Genomic DNA, 15,541 nt, shown 5'->3' on the forward strand with positions numbered 1-15,541 from the left:
GTATAGATTTCTAAGGTATCTCCAAACTGTTCTCCATAGTGGCTGTACCAGTTGACATTCCCACCAACAGTGCAGGAGGGTTCCCTTTTCTCCACACCCCTTCCAGCACTTGTTCTTTGTGGACATATTAATGAGGGCCATTCTAACTGGTGTGAGGTGGTATCTCATGGTCGTTTTGATTTGCATTTCTCTTATAATCAACGGTGTTGAGCATTTTTTCATGTGTTTGATGGCCATCTGTATATCTTCCGTGGAGAAATGTCTATTCAGGTCTTTTGCCCATTTTTCCATTGATTGATTGGCTTTTTTGCTGTTGGGTTGTATAAGTTTTTTGTATATTCTAGAGAGTAAGCCCTTGTCGGTTGCATCATTTGAAACTATTTTCTCCCATTCCGTAAGTTGTCTTTTTGTTTTCTTTTGGGTTTCCTTTGCTGTGCAAAAGCTTTTCAGTTTGATTAGGTCCCATGGGTTTATGTTTGGTCTAATTTTTTTTAATTTTATTTTCCCACTGTAGAGCAAGGGGGTCAGGTTATCCTTACATGTATACATTACAATTACATTTTTCCCCCCATACTTTGTTCTGTTGCAACATGAGTATCTCCACAAAGTTCTCAATGCTACTCAGCAGGATCTCCTTGAAAATCTCTTCTAAATTGTGTCTGATAGCCCCAAGCTCCCGATCCCTCCCACTCCCTCCCCCTCCCATCAGGCAGCCACAAGTCTCTTCTCCAAGTCCAAGATTTTTTTTTCTGAGGAGAGGTTCATTTGTGCTGGATATTAGATTCCAGTTATAAGTGATATCATATGGTATTTGTCTTTGTCTTTCTGGCTCATTTCACTCAGTATGAGAGTCTCTAGTTCCATCCATGTTGCTGCAAATGGCATTATGTCATTCTTTTTTATGGCTGAGTAGTATTCCATTGTGTATATATACCACCTCTTCCGAATCCAATCATCTGTCGATGGACATTTAGGTTGTTTCCATCTCCTGGCTATTGTGAATAGTGCTGCAATGAACATGCGGGTGCACGTGTCTCTTTTAAGTAGAGTTTTGTCCAGATAGATGCCCAAGAGTGGGATTGCGGGGTCATATGGAAGTTCTATGTATAGATTTCTAAGGTATCTCCAAACTGTTCTCCATAGTGGCTGTACCAGTTTCCATTCCCACCAGCAGTGCAGGAGGGTTCCCTTTTTTCCACAGCCCCTCCAGCACTTGTTATTTGTGGATTTATGAATGATGGCTATTCTGACTGGTGTGAGGTGGTATCTCATGGTCGTTTTGATTTGCATTTCTCTTATCATCAGCGATGTTGAGCATTTTCTCATGTGTTTGATGGCCATCTGTATATCTTCTTTGGAGAAATGTCTATTCAGGTCTTTTGCCCATTTTTCCATTGATTGATTGGCTTTTTTGCTGTTGGGTTGTATAAGTTGTTTATATATTCTAGAGATTAAGCCCTTGTCGGTTGCATCATTTGAAACTTTCTCCCATTCAGTAAGATTGTCTTTTTGTTTTCTTTTGGGTTTCCTTTGCTGTGCAAAAGCTTTTCAGTTTGATGAGGTCCCATGGGTTTATGTTTGCTCTAGTTTCTATTGCTTTGGGAGACTGACCTGAGAAAATATTCATAATGTTGATGTCAGAGAGTGTTTTGCCTATGTTTTCTTCTAGGAGTTTGATGGTGTCCTGTCATATATTTAAGTCTTTCAGCCATTTTGAGTTTATTTGTGTGCATGGTGTGAGGGTGTGTTCTAGTTTCATTGCTTTGCATACAGCTGTCCAAGTTTCCCAGCAATGCTTGCTGAACAGACTTTCCTTTTCCCATTTTATGTTCTTGCCTCCCTTGTCCAAGATTAATTGACCATAGGTGTCAGGGTTTATTTCCGTGTTCTCTATTCTGTTCCATTGGTCGGTCTGTCTGTCTGTTTTGATACCAGTACCACACTGTTTTGATGACTGTGGCTTTGTAGTATTTCTTGAAGTCTGGGAGAGTTATGCCTCCTGCTTGGTTTTTGTTTCTCAGGATTGCTTTGGCGATTCTGGGTCTTTTGTTGTTCCATATAAATGTTTGGATGGTTTGTTCTAGTTCTGTGAAAATTGTCATGGGTCATTTGATAGGGATTGCCTTGAATCTGTAGATTGCTTTGATTTTTACAATATTGATTTTTCCAATCCAGGAACATGGACTATCTTTCCATTTCTTTACATCTTCTTTGATTTCTTTGATTAAAGTTTTATAGTTCTTGGCATATAGGTCCTTTACCTCCTTGGTCAGGTGTATTCTGAGGTATTTGATTTTGTGAGGTACAATTTAAAAAGTTATCGTATTTTTGTATTCCTTTTCTAATATTTCATTGCTGGTATACAGAAATGCAACGGACTTCTGAATGTGACTCTTATATCCTGCTACTTTGCTGAATTTATTAATCAGTTCAAGTCGTTTTGGGGTTGAGTCCTTAGGGTTTTCTAGGTATAGTATCATGTCATCTGCATACAGTGACAGTTTGATCTCTTCTCTTCCTATATGAATGCCTTTTATTTCTTTTGTTTGTCTAATTGCTGTGGCTAGGACTTCCAAAACTATGTTGAAGAGCAGTGGTGAGAGTGGGCATCCCCGTCTTGTTCCAGATTTGAGTGAGAAGGCTTTCAGTTTTTCCGCATTGAGTATTATATTTGCTGTGGGTTTATCATAAATAGCTTTGATTATATTCAGGAATGTTCCCTCTATACCCACTTTGGCGAGGGTCTTGATCATGAATGGATGTTCGACTTTGTGAAATGCTTTTTCTGCCTCTATTGAGATGATCTTGTGCTTCTGACTTTTCTTTTGGTAATGAGGTGTATGATGCTGATGGATTTGCGTATGTTGAACCATCCTTGTGAACCTGGGATGAACCCAACCTGGTCATGGTGTATGATTTTTTTGGTATGTTGTTGGATTCGGTTGGCTAAGATTTTGTTCAGAATTTTTGCATCTATATTCATCAACGATATTGGCCGATAGTTTTCTTTTTGGTGGTATCTCTGTCTGGTCTTGGAATGAGGGTGATGGTGGCATCATAGAATGTCTTTGGGAGTATTCCTTCTTCTTCAAACTTTTGAAAGAGTTTAAGGAGGATGGGCACCAATTCCTCTTCATATGTTTGATAGAATTTGCCTGTGAAGCCATCTGGTCCTGGACTTTGATTTGTAGGGAGTGTTTTTTTTTTTTAATTTATTTTTATTGTTATTTTCCATAGCACGCTTTTTTTCCCCCATTGTACAGCTTGGGGGCCCAGTTGCACATACACGTGTACATAATTTTTCCTCCCCTTATGCTATGTTGTTAAGTATCTAGACATAGTCCTCAGTGCCACATAATAGTTTGTGTCTGTTAACCCCAAGCTCCCAATCCCTCCCACTTCCTCCCCCTCTCCCTGGGGCAACCACAAGTCTATTCTCCAAGTCCATGGTTTTCTTTTCTGCGGAAAGGTTCATTTGTGCTGTATATTAGATACCAGATATGAGTCATATCGTATGGTATTTGTCTTTCTCTTTCTGACTTACTTCATTCAGTATGAGAGTCTCTAGTTCCATCCATGTTGCTGCAAATGGCATTATTTCATTCTTCTTTATGGCTGAGTAGTATTCCATTGTGTATATATACAACATCTTCCCAATCCAATCATCTGTCAATGGACATTTGAGTTGTAGGGAGTGCTTTTATGACCTCTTCAATTTCATTTCTGGTGATCGGCCTGTTCAGTTGTTCTGTTTCTTCTTGATTCAGTTTTGGCAGGCTGTAAGATTCTAGAAAATTGTCCATTTCATTCAGATTGTCCAACTTGTTGCCATATAGTTGTTCATAGTATTCTCTTGTGGTTTTTTGTATTTCTGCTGTATCCGTAGTGATTTCTCCTTTTTCATTTATAACTTTGGTTATTTGGGTTCTTTCTCTTCTCTTTTTAGTGAGTTTGGCCAGGGGCTTGTCAATGTTGTTTACCTTTTCAAAGAACCAGCTCTTGGTTTTATTAATTTTCTCTATGGTTTTGTGAATCTCTATTTTATTGATTTCTTCTTTGATCTTTATAGTTTCCTTCCTTCTGTTGACTTTAGGTCTTTTTTTTGTTCTTTTTCTAATTCGTTTAAGTGGAGGGTTAATTTGTCAATTTGGGATCTTTCTTCTTTTTTGAGGAAGGCCTGTATTGCTATAAATTTCCCTGTGAGCACTGCTTTCGCAGCATCCCATCGTTTTGAGAGGTTGTGTCTTCATTGTCATTTGTTTCAATGTGTTTTTTAATTTCCTTCTTGATTTCCTCATTGACCCATTGGTTTTATAGTAGCATGTTGTTGAGTCTCCATGTAGTAGGTTTTTCTCATTGCTTTTCCCATGGTTGATTTCCAGTTTCATGGTGGTGTTGTCAGAGAAGGTACCTGAGATAATTTCTATGCTCTTAAATTTATTGAGGTTAACTTTCTATGCTCTTAAATTTATGGAGGTTAGCTTTGTGTCCCAGGATGTGGTCGATTCTTGAGAATGTTCCATGAGCATTTGAGAAGAATGTGTAGTCGGTTTTTTTTTGGATGTAGTGTCCTGAAGATGGCAATTAAGTCTAACTTTTCTATTGTTTCCTTTAGGCTCTCTGTTGCTTTATTGGTTTTCTGTCTAGAGGATCTGTCCATTGATGTGAGGGGGGTATTGAAGTCTCCTACTGTGATTGTATTCTCATCAATATCTCCCTTTGTGTCTGTTCATATGTGTTGTATGTATCCAGGTGCTCCTATATGTGGGGCATATATGTTGACGGTAGTAACATCCTCTCCTTGGATGGATCACTGAATCATTAAGTAGTGTCCTTCTTTGTCTTTCTTTATGTCTTTTGTTTTAAAGTCTATTTTGTCTGATATGAGTGTTGCGACTCCTGCTTTTCTGTCATGTCTGTTGGCGTGAGGTATTTTTCCCCACCCTTTCACTTTCAACCTATATGTATCCTTTGTCCTAAGGTGAGTTTCTTGTAGGCAACATGTTGAAGGTTTTTGCCTTTTTATCCACTCAGCCACTCTGTGTCTTTTGATTGGGGCATTCAGTCCTTTGCCATTTAAGGTGATTATTGATAGATATGGAATTGTTGCCAATTTCAACCTCCTGTTCCAGTTGATTCTATGGTTCTCCATTCTTCCTTTCTTGTTTTGGTTGGATGCTTTCCATTTATTTTATGCTCAAATACTTTCCCGTTTTTGTGACTGTAACGTTCAGTTTTGATTTGGGGTTGCCCTGCTTTTTAAGAATGTTCACCCCTTCCTGTATCTGCTTGCTTTGGCCTGATATTCATACAGGCTCAAACACATCCTTAAAAGCAATGAAAATGAATCTAATTTTTCTTAGTTCCCTTGCCCACTGTATATGAATTTGCTGTCTTTGTTTTTCCTTTGCTTTTGACAGCTTCATGGTTAGATCTGTATGTTGGCTTATTTAAGTGACAGCTTTCTAAATGTGGTTTCCTCCACCCTGGATTTTCCTCTTTTTTTTTTTGTTTTAATTTAGGGAAGCCCTTTCAGTGTTTCTTTTAGAATGGGTTTTGTACTCTTAGCTTGTGTTGTTGTTGGAGAAATGCTTTATTTCCCCTTCTATTTTCAATGATATTCTTGCTGGATAGAGTCTTCTAGATGGCAGATTTTTTCCTTTCAGCACTTTGAAGATATTTTGCTACTCCCTTGTGGCCTGTACGTGTTTCTGTGGAGAAATGAGCTGATAGCCTTGTTGGGGTTCCCTTATAATTAAGGCTTTGCTTTTCTCTTGCCTTTTATATCCTCTCTTTATCTATAATTTTGCATGTTTATGATAATATGTCCTGATGTGGTTCTATTCGGATTCAGCTTCTTTGTGGCCGTCTGTGCTTCTTCTATCTTGACATCTCTTTCCTTTAGACTGGAAAAGTTTCCAGATGTAATTCCTTCAAATATATTTTCAATCCCTCTTCTTTTGTTTCTCCTTGTGGAGTTTCTGTTGTGCAGAGTCTGGCCCGCTTTATATTACCCCATAGGTCTCTTAAATGGCTTTCATGTTTTTCCATTTGGTTTTCTGTCTGCTGTCCTGTTTGGGTGAGTTCCACTGTTCTATCTTCCACCTCACCAATTCCTTCGTCTGCATTATTCCATGTGGTATTTATTGTCTGTTTGTGTCTCTGCCAATGAATTTTCTAGTTTTTCTTGGCTCCTCCTCATATGCTCTAGTTCCCTTCGGAGGGACTCTGCACTCCTGTTCATATCCTGTCTTAACTCCGTCAGTCTTTTCACCATCTCCCTTTTGAAGTCAACGTCGGTGAGACTGCGTAGGTCTGTCAATGTTTGGAACGTTGCTGAAGCTTGATTTCTGGCCCAGCATGGGATCCAGCCAAGTGGATGTTCCATGTGCCCTTGAGAAGAATGTGTATTCTGCTGCTTTTGGATGGAATGTGCTATAAATCTCTCTTGGGTCCCTCTGGTCTAATGCTTCGTTTAGGGCCTGTGTTTCCTTGTTGATTTTCTACCTGGATGATGTGTCCATTGCTGTAAGTGTGGTGATACCGCCCCCCAATATTGTTGGGCTATTGTCAGTTTCTCCGTTTAAGGTGGTCAGCACTTGCCGTATGTATTGAGATGGTCCTTCACTGGGAGCATTTATATGTACACGAGTTATACCTTCTTCTCTGATGGACCCTTTGACCCTTATGGAATGTCCTACCTTGTCTCTTATAACAGTCGTCATTTTAAGGTCTACTCTGCTGATGGGAGTGTTGCTACTCCAGCTTTCTTTGGCTTCCTGTTGACATGGAGGAGTTTCTCCCATCCTCTCACTTTCAGTGTATGTGTGTCCGTAGAAGTGAGGTGGGCCTCTTGAGGACAGGATACGTATGGATCTTGTGTTCATATCCATTCAGCCAGCCTATGTCTGCTCCAGCCCACACTTTCCGACCCATCAGGTCATGACAGCCTTTGGATTGGGGCATTGAGTCCATTTACATTGGAGGTAATTATATGTATGTTCTTCTTGCCATTTTATTAGCTGTTTTGGATTTGTTTTTGTGGCTCTTTTCTCCCCTTCTTCTCTTGTTCTCTCCTCTTGTGGTTTGATGATTCTCTTTAGTCTTGTATTTGAGTTGATGTTTCTTGCTTGTGTGTGTATCAATTGTAGGTTTTGGGTTTGCAGTAGCCCTGTAGTTTGGATATAGGCGTCTATATACATACGAGTTTAAGTTGTTGGTCTCTTAATTGCAAGTGTGTCTCCAGGGTCCTGCATTTGTACCCGCCTCTTCTCACGAATTTCTGGCTTTGGGAGCACTTTTGTGCATGGACGGTATCCTACCTTCACTGTAGGTATGCTATTCCTGGTGAGCCTTGTCATTTTTTCCATTATTGTTTCCTGTTGCGGCCTTGCCTTTTCTGCCTGGAGAGGTTCCCTTAGCCTTTGTTGTAAAGCTGGAGTAGTGGTACTGAATTCTCTCAGCTTTTGTTTATCTCTAAAGCTTTAGTTTTCTCCTTCAAATCTAAATGAGAGCCTTGCTGTGTAAAGTCCTCTTGGTTGGAGGTTTTTTCCTTTCATCGCCTCAAGTATATGATGCCCCTCCCTTCTGGCCTGCAGAGTTCCTGCTGAAAAATCTGCCCATAACCTTATCAGGGTTCTCTGTAAGTTATTTGTGTCTTTTCCCTTGCTGCTTTCAGTATTTTCTCTGTGTTGAATTTTGGTCTGTTTGTCTCAGGGTGTTTCTCCTTGGGTTTATTTTACATGGTACTCGCTGTCCATCCTGGATTTGAGTGAGTGGTTCCTTTCCCATATTAGGGAAGTTTCCGCTATGTTCTCTTTGAGGATTTTTTCTGTCCCTTCCTCTCTCTCTCTCTTCTTCTTGTGGTAACCCCGTAATATGGATGTTGCTGTGTTTCATGCTGTCTGAGAGTTCTCTGAGACTCTCTTCATTTCCTTTGTTTCTTTTTTCTTTCTTTCCTTCTTTCCTTCTATCGTTCTTTCCTTCTTTCTTTTTCTTTCTTTCTTTCTTTCTTCCTTTCTTTCTTTCTTTTCTTTTCTTCCTTTTCTTTCCTTTTCTTTCTTTTCTTTCTTTTCTTTCCTTTCTTTCCTTTCTTTCCTTTCTTTCCTTTCTTTCCTTTCTTTCCTTTCTTTCCTTTCTTTCCTTTCTTTCCTTTCTTTCCTTTCTTTCCTTTCTTTCCTTTCTTTCCTTTCTTTCCTTTCTTTCCTTTCTTTCCTTTCTTTCCTTTCTTTCCTTTTCTTTCCTTTTCTTTTCTTTCTTTTTTTCTTTCTTTTCTTTTTTTCTTTCTTTTCTTTTTTTCTTTCTTTTTTTCTTTCTTTTTATGATTTTATTTTTTTGGCTTTTTAGGGCCACATCCATGTCATGTGGAGGATCCCAGGCTAGGGGTCTAATTGGAACGGTAGCTGCCAGCCTACACCCCTGCCTCCGCAATGGCAGATTCGAGCCACATCTGCAAGCTACTCCACAGCTCGAAGCAATGCAGGACCCTTAACCCACTGAGCGAGGCCAGGGATCAAATCCACAACCTCATGGTTCCTAGACAGATTCATTTCCACTGTGTAACAATGGGAACTCACTCAATCTTTTTTCTCATTGCCTTCCACATCCGTGATTTGCACTAGTCTCTGCTCCTCCTCACTTATTCACTCTTCTGCATTTTGTATTCTGCTGGTGGTTGCTTCTAATGAATTTTTTGTTTCAGTTATTGTATTTTGCATCTCTGCTTGCTTAAGTTTTAAATCTTGTATTTCTTTGCTCAGTATCTACTGTAAATTATCCATCTTCGCATCCAGGCTCTTTCCAAAGTCCTGCATCATCTTTGCTATCATCTGTCTAATGTCTTTTTCCTGGAGGCTGATAATCTCCAGATCACTTAGCTGTATTTCTGGGGGTTTTCGTTCTCCCTTATCTGAGGTATCAGTCTCTGCCTTTTCATTTTTATAGGTTTTTGGGGCAGTCTCCTTTTTTCATCCAAGAGAGTTGTAGCCTCTATTACTTGTGATGTGGGTCCCCCTGGTGGCTGAAGTCAGTACGGGGAGCTTGCTGTAGGCTTCCTGATGGGAGGGACATGGTTCTGCCCTGTGGCAGGTGGAGCTGCTGCTTGTCCCTCTTGTGGGTGGGGCTTTGTCTCTGGGTGTGATTGGAGGTGGCTCTGTGTTTGGGGGTCTTTAGGCATCCTGTTTCCTGATGGGTGGGGCTGTGATGCCACTTGGTTGGCTTGAAGCTGCTCAGTGCTGATGGGTGTGTTCAGGTTTTCCCCAAATGGCCCCCTCTAGAGGAGCAACACCCGCTGAATATTCCCAAGACCTTTGCCTCCAATGTCCTCCCACAATGAGCCAGAGTCACCCCTGCTTTCCCAGGAGATCCTCCAAGAAGTGCAGTCAGGCCCAACCCAGATGCCTATGGAGTCTGTGCTTTGCCCTGGGACCCAGTGAACATGGAAGTCTGTGTGTGCCTTTTAAGAATTGGGTCTTAGTTTCCCCCAGTCCCATGGAGCTCTGATGCACAAGCCCCACTGGCCTTCAATACGAGATGCTCTGTGGTCTCTCTGTCCCAATGCCAGATCCCCAGGTGTGGGGACCTGATGTTCAGCTCAGATCTCTCACTCCTGTAGCTGAGTCTGTGTGATACAGTTCCTTTCCAGTCTGTGAGCATCCCTCCCATCAGGTATGGGATGTTTGTGTTGTGCAATCACCCCTCCTACCTTTTGATGTGGGCTCCTCTTTGTCATCTGGAGTAGGATATATTTTTTCCACTCCTTTGGTTGAAGGTTTTTCAGCATGTGGTTGTAACTTTGCTTTTTGTTTTTTGTTTGATTTTAATGTCTTCTGGGCTGGTAAATGTTTTAGTTTTTTTTTTTAATGACTCAAGTGAACTTATCACATCTGTAGTTGTATAATGATCATAACAATCCGATTTCACAGGATTTCCATCCCAAAGCCCAAGCACATCCCCCACCCCGCAGACTGTCTCCTCCGGACACCATAAGTTTTTCAATGTCTCTGAGTCAGCATCTGTTCTGAAGAGACGTTCCGTCTGTCTTTTTTTCAGATTCCACATGTCTATTAAAGCACTGGATGTTGGTGTCTCATTGTATGGCTGACTTCGCTCAGCATGATAGTTTCTAGGTCCATCCATGTTGCAAAAATTGCTGGTATTTTGTTCTTTTTAATGGCTGAGTAATATTCCATTGTGTATATGGACCACATCTTCTGGATCCACTCCTCTGTCGATGGACATTGAGGTTGTTTCCACGTGTTGGCTATTTTAAGTAGTGCTGCAATGAATATCGGAGTACATGTGTCTTTGCAAGTTGTGGTTTTCTCTGGGTAGATGCCCAGGAGTGGGAATTCTGGATCAAATGGTCGTTCTATGTTTAGTTTTCAGAGGAATCTTCATACTGCTTTCCAAAGTGGTTGCACCAATTTCCACTCCCACCAACAGTGTACTAGGGTTCCTTCTTCTCCACACCCTCTCCAGCCAGCACTTCTTGTTTGTAGACTGTTGGATGATGGCCTTTCTGGCTGGTATAATGTGGTACCTCAAAGTGGTTTTGATGTGCATCTCTCTAATAATGAGTGACGTTGAATCCTTTCATGTGTTTCTCAGGTTTCTCGGCCATCTGTATGTCTTCTTTGGAGAACTGTCTGTTTGCATCTTCTGCCCATTTTTGGATAGGCCTGTTTGTTTTTTCGGTATGGAGCTGCAGAAGTTGTAGATACATTTTGGAGATGAATCACTTATCAGTCGATTCACTTGCAAAGATTTTCTCCTATTCTGTGGGATGTGTTTTTGTGTTGTTTAGGGTTTCCTTTGCTGTGCAGAAACTTTGAAGTTGATTAGGTCCCATTTGTTTATTTTTGTTTTTGTTGTCAATACTCTGAGAGGTGGATCTGAGAAGATGCTGCTGTGGTTTATGTCACAGAGTGTTTGGCCTATGGTTTCCTCTAAGAGTTTGATAGTGTCTGGTCTTATATCTGGGTCATTCATCCATTTGGAGTTGATTTTTGTGTCTGGTGTTAGGGAGTGCTCTACTTTCATTCTTTTGCATGTGGCTGTCCAGTTTTCCCAGCACCTTTTATTGAACAAGCTGTCCTTTCTCCATTGTATAGTCTTGCCTCCTTTGTCAGAGATGAGTTGGCTGTAGGTTCATGGGTTTAATTTGGGGCTTTCTATCCTGTTCCACTGATCTCTGTTTCTGTCTTTGTGCCAGTACCATGTGGTTTTGATGATTGCTGCTTTGTAGTATAGTCTGAAGTCCGGGAGCCTGCTTCCTCCAGCTCCATTTTTCTTTTTCAGGATGTCTTTGGCTCTTCTGGGTCTGTTGTGCTTCCAAACAAACTTTAAACTCTTTTGTTCGAGTTCTGTGAAAAATGTCCTTGGTCACTGGATAGGGATCGCATTGAATCTGTAGATTGCCTTAGGTAGTATAGTCATTTGGATAATATTAACTCTTCTGATCCACAAGCATGGTATAGCTTTCCATCTATTTGTGTCCTCTTTGATTTCTTTCATCAGTGGCTTATAGTTTTCAGAGTACAGGTGGGTTTACTCCTAGGTATTTTATTCTTTTGGATGCAATGGTAAACGGGATTGCTTCCCTAATTTCTTTTTCTGCTCTTTCATTGTTACTTTATAGAAATTCTGTTGCTTTCTGTGTATTAATTTTGTATCCTGTGACTTTGCCAAATTCGTAGATGAGCTCTAACAGTTTTCTGTTAGATTCTTTAGGATTCTCTAGATATGGTATCACGTCATCTGCAGAGGGATAGTTTGACTTCTTCCTTTCCAATTTGGAGTCCTTGTATTTCTTTTCCTTCTCTGATTGCTGTGGCTAGGACTTCCAGAACTATGTTCAAGAGTAGTGGTGAAAGTGGACATCCTTCTCTCGTTCCTGATCCCAGGGGGAATTCTTTCAACATTTCAGCATTGAGAATGATGTTTGCTGTGTGTTTGTCATATATGGCCTTTATCATGTTGAGGTAGGTTCCCGTTATGCCCCCTTTCTGAAGGGTTTTCATCAGAAATGGGTGTTGGATTTTGTCAAAGGCTTTCTCTGTGTCTATGGAGAGGATCCTATGGTCTTCATTCTTCAGTTTGTGAATGTGGTGTTCTCCACTGATGGATTTGTGGATATTGAAGAACGCTTGCATCCCTGGGATAAATCCCATTTGATCATGATGTCCAGTCCTTTTAATGGATTGTTGGATGCGGTTTGCTGGTATTTTGTTGAGGATTTTTGCATCAATGTTCATCAGTGAAATGGGCCTGTAGTTTTCTTTTTTTGTGGAATCTTTGTTTGGTTTTGGTATCAGGGTGATGGTGGCCTCATAGAATGAGTTTGGGAGTATCCCTTCCTCTGCAATTTTTGGAAATAGTTTCAGAAGGATAGGTGTTGGCCCTTCTCTAAATGTTTGATATACTTCGCCTCTGAAGCCATCTGGTCCTGGACTCTTGTTTGTTCGAAGTTTTTTTTTTTTTTCCTGTCATTTTGCCTTTTCTAGGGCTGCTCCCGTGGCACCTGGAGGTTCCCAGGCTAGGGGTCCAACCGGAGCTGCAGCCACCAGCCTACGACAGAGCCACAGCAACGTGGGATCCAAGCCGCATTTGCAACCTACTCCACAGCTCACGGCAGTGCCGGATCATCAACCCACTGAGCAAGGGAAGGGACCAAACCTGCGACCCCATGGTTCCTAGTCGGATCCGTTAACCACTGCGCCACAATGGGAACTCCTGTTTGCTGGAGGTTTTTTAGTCACAGTTTCAATTTCAGTTCTTGGGATGGGTCCATTCATCTTTCCTATTTCATCTTGGTTTAGTCTCGGAAGAGTGGGCTTTTCTAAGAATTTGCCCATTTCTTCTAGGTTTTCCATTTTATTGGCATATAGTTGCAGATCGTAGTCTCTTAGGATCCTTTGTATTTCTGTGGTGTCCGTTGTTACTTCTACTTTTCCATTTCTAATTTGACTGATTTGAGTCCTCTCTCTTTTTTGCTTGATCAGTCTGGCTAGGGGTTTGTCCATTTTGTGGATCTTTTCAAAGAACCAGCTTTTCGTTTCATTCATCTTTTCTATGGTTTTCTTTGTTTCTACTTCATTGATTTCTGCTCTCATCTTTATGATTTCTTTCCTTCTACTACCTTTACGTCTTGTCTGTCCTCCTCTCTTGAGCTGCTTTAGATGTAAAGTTAGCTTGTTTGTTTGAGCTTTTTCTTGTTTCCTGAGGTGGGCTTGTATTGCTATAAACTTTCCTCTTAGAACGGCTTGTGCTGCATCCGATAGGTTTTGGTGTGTCGTATCTTTCTTGTCATTTGCTGCTAGGTATTTTTTAATTTCCTCTTTGATTTCTTCAGTGATCCATTGGTTGTTGAGTAGACGTTGTTTAGTGTCCACGTGTTTGTGTTTTTTGCAGTTTTTTTTTTTTTCTTGTTGTTGATTTCCAGTCATACAGCGTTTTGGTCAGAAAAGATGCTTGATAGGATTTCAATTTTCTTAAAGTTACCGAGGTTGGAATTGCAGCCCAGGATATGACCCATCTTAGAGAATGTTCCATGTGCACTTGAGAAGAAAGTGTATTCTGTTGCTTTTGGATGAAATATCCTTTAAATATCTATTAAGTTCATCTGGTTTAATGCATCATTCAGGGCCTGTGTTTCCTAATTGATTTTCTGTCTGGTTGATCTGTCCATTGCTGTCAGTGGGGTGTTTCAGTCCCCCACTATGATTGTGTTCTTGTCGATTTCTCCTTTTAAGGTTGTTAGCAGTTGCCTTATATATGGTGGTGAACCTGTGTTGGGTGCGTAGATATTTAAAGTGTTATATCGTCTTCTTGGATTGATCCTTTGATCATTTTGTAACAGCCTTCCTTGTCCCTTAAAATATTCTTCATTTTAAAGTCTATTTTGTCTGACATGAGTATTGCTACTCCAGCTTTCTTTTGATCCCCGTTTGCAGGAAATATTTTCTTCCATCGTCTCACTTTCCATTGGTATGTGTCCCTAGAAGTGAAGTGGCTCTCTCGAAGACAGCCAATGTATGGCTCTTGCTTCTGTATCCATTCAGCCAGTCTACGTCTTTTGGCTAGGGCGTTTAGTTCACTGGCATTGGAGGGAATTATTGCTACGTATGTTCTTATTGCCACTTCATTAGTTACTTTGGATTTGCTTTCACTGCTCTTTTTCCTTTCCTTCTTCTCTTGTTCTTTTCTGCCTAGAGAAGTTCCTATAGTATTGGTGTAAGGCTGGTTTAGTGTTGCTGAATTCTCTCAGCTTTTGCTTAACTGTGAAGGTTTTGACTTCTCCTTCAAATGTGAAGGAGAGCCTTGCTGGGTGGAGTTAGTCTTGGTTGGAGGTTTTTTCCTTTCATTGCATGAAGTATATCATGCCACTCCCTTCCAGCCTGCAGAGTTTCTGCTGACAATTCTGCTGATAACCTTATTGGGGTTCCCTTGTATGTTACTTGTTTCTTTTCCCCAGCTGCTTTCAAGATTTTCTCTTTGTCTTTAATTTTGGTCAGTTTGACTAGTATGTGTCTCGGGGTGTTCGTCCTTAGGTTTATTTTATATGCTACTCGTTGTGCTTCCTGGATTTGAGTGAGTGATTCCCCATGTTAGGGAGGTTTTCAGTTATTGTCTCTTGGGATATTTTTTCTGTATCCTTCTCTCTCTTCTCTCCTTCTGGCACCCCTATAAAATGGAGGTGGTGCGTTTAGTGTTGTCCCAGAGTTCTCTGAGACTCTCTTCATTTGTTTTCAAGCTTTTTTCTCTCTTCTGTTCTGCATCCACGATTTCCACTCATCTGTCCTCCATCTCGCTTGTTTGTTCTGCCTCCTGTATTCTGCTGTTAGCTGCTTCTAGTGAATTTTGTATTTCAGTGATTGTATTTTGCATCTCTTCTTGTTAAAGTTTGATATCTTGTATCTCTTTGCTGAGTGTTTCCTGTAAGTTATCCATCTTTGCCTCCAGTTTATTTCCAATGTCTTGCATCATCTTCATCATCCAACAGTCTGAAGTCTTTTTCCTGGAGGCTCACAATCTCCTCCTCGCTTAGCTGTTTGTCTGGGGTTGTTCCTTTCTCCCTCATCTGAGTTATAGTTTTCTGTCTTTTCATTTTTATAGGTTTTTGGTGTGGTGACCTTTGTATAGATAATAGAGTTGTAGCCTCTCTACCTTCTGGTGTCCTTCCCCCTTGTGGCTGATGTTGGTATGGGGGCTTGCTGTAGGCTTCCTAATGGGAGGGACTAATGCCTGCCCTCTGGTAGGTGGAACTGATTCTAATCCCTCTGGTGGGTGGGGCTTAGTGTCTGGATGGGATTCCAGGAAACTGTGTGCCTGGGGCGGATCTTTAGGGAGCCTGTTTACTGAGGGGCGGGGCTGTGATCCCACTTGGACTGTTGTTTGCCTTAAGGCTTCTCAGCATCTGACTGATGGGTGAGGCCAGATTTTCCCAACTTGGCCACCTCTAGAGAAAGGCAGGGGCTTCTGAATGTTCCCTAGAGCTTTGCTTTCAATGACCTTCCCTCACAACAAGCCACGTTCACCCCTG

The sequence above is a fragment of the Sus scrofa genome, chromosome Y (genome assembly GCF_054392235.1).
Source record: "Sus scrofa isolate SSC_HxYL_T2T_F1_AM1 chromosome Y, Sscrofa_HxYL_maternal_Yorkshire_Landrace_v2.0, whole genome shotgun sequence".
Taxonomy (NCBI): domain Eukaryota; kingdom Metazoa; phylum Chordata; class Mammalia; order Artiodactyla; family Suidae; genus Sus; species Sus scrofa.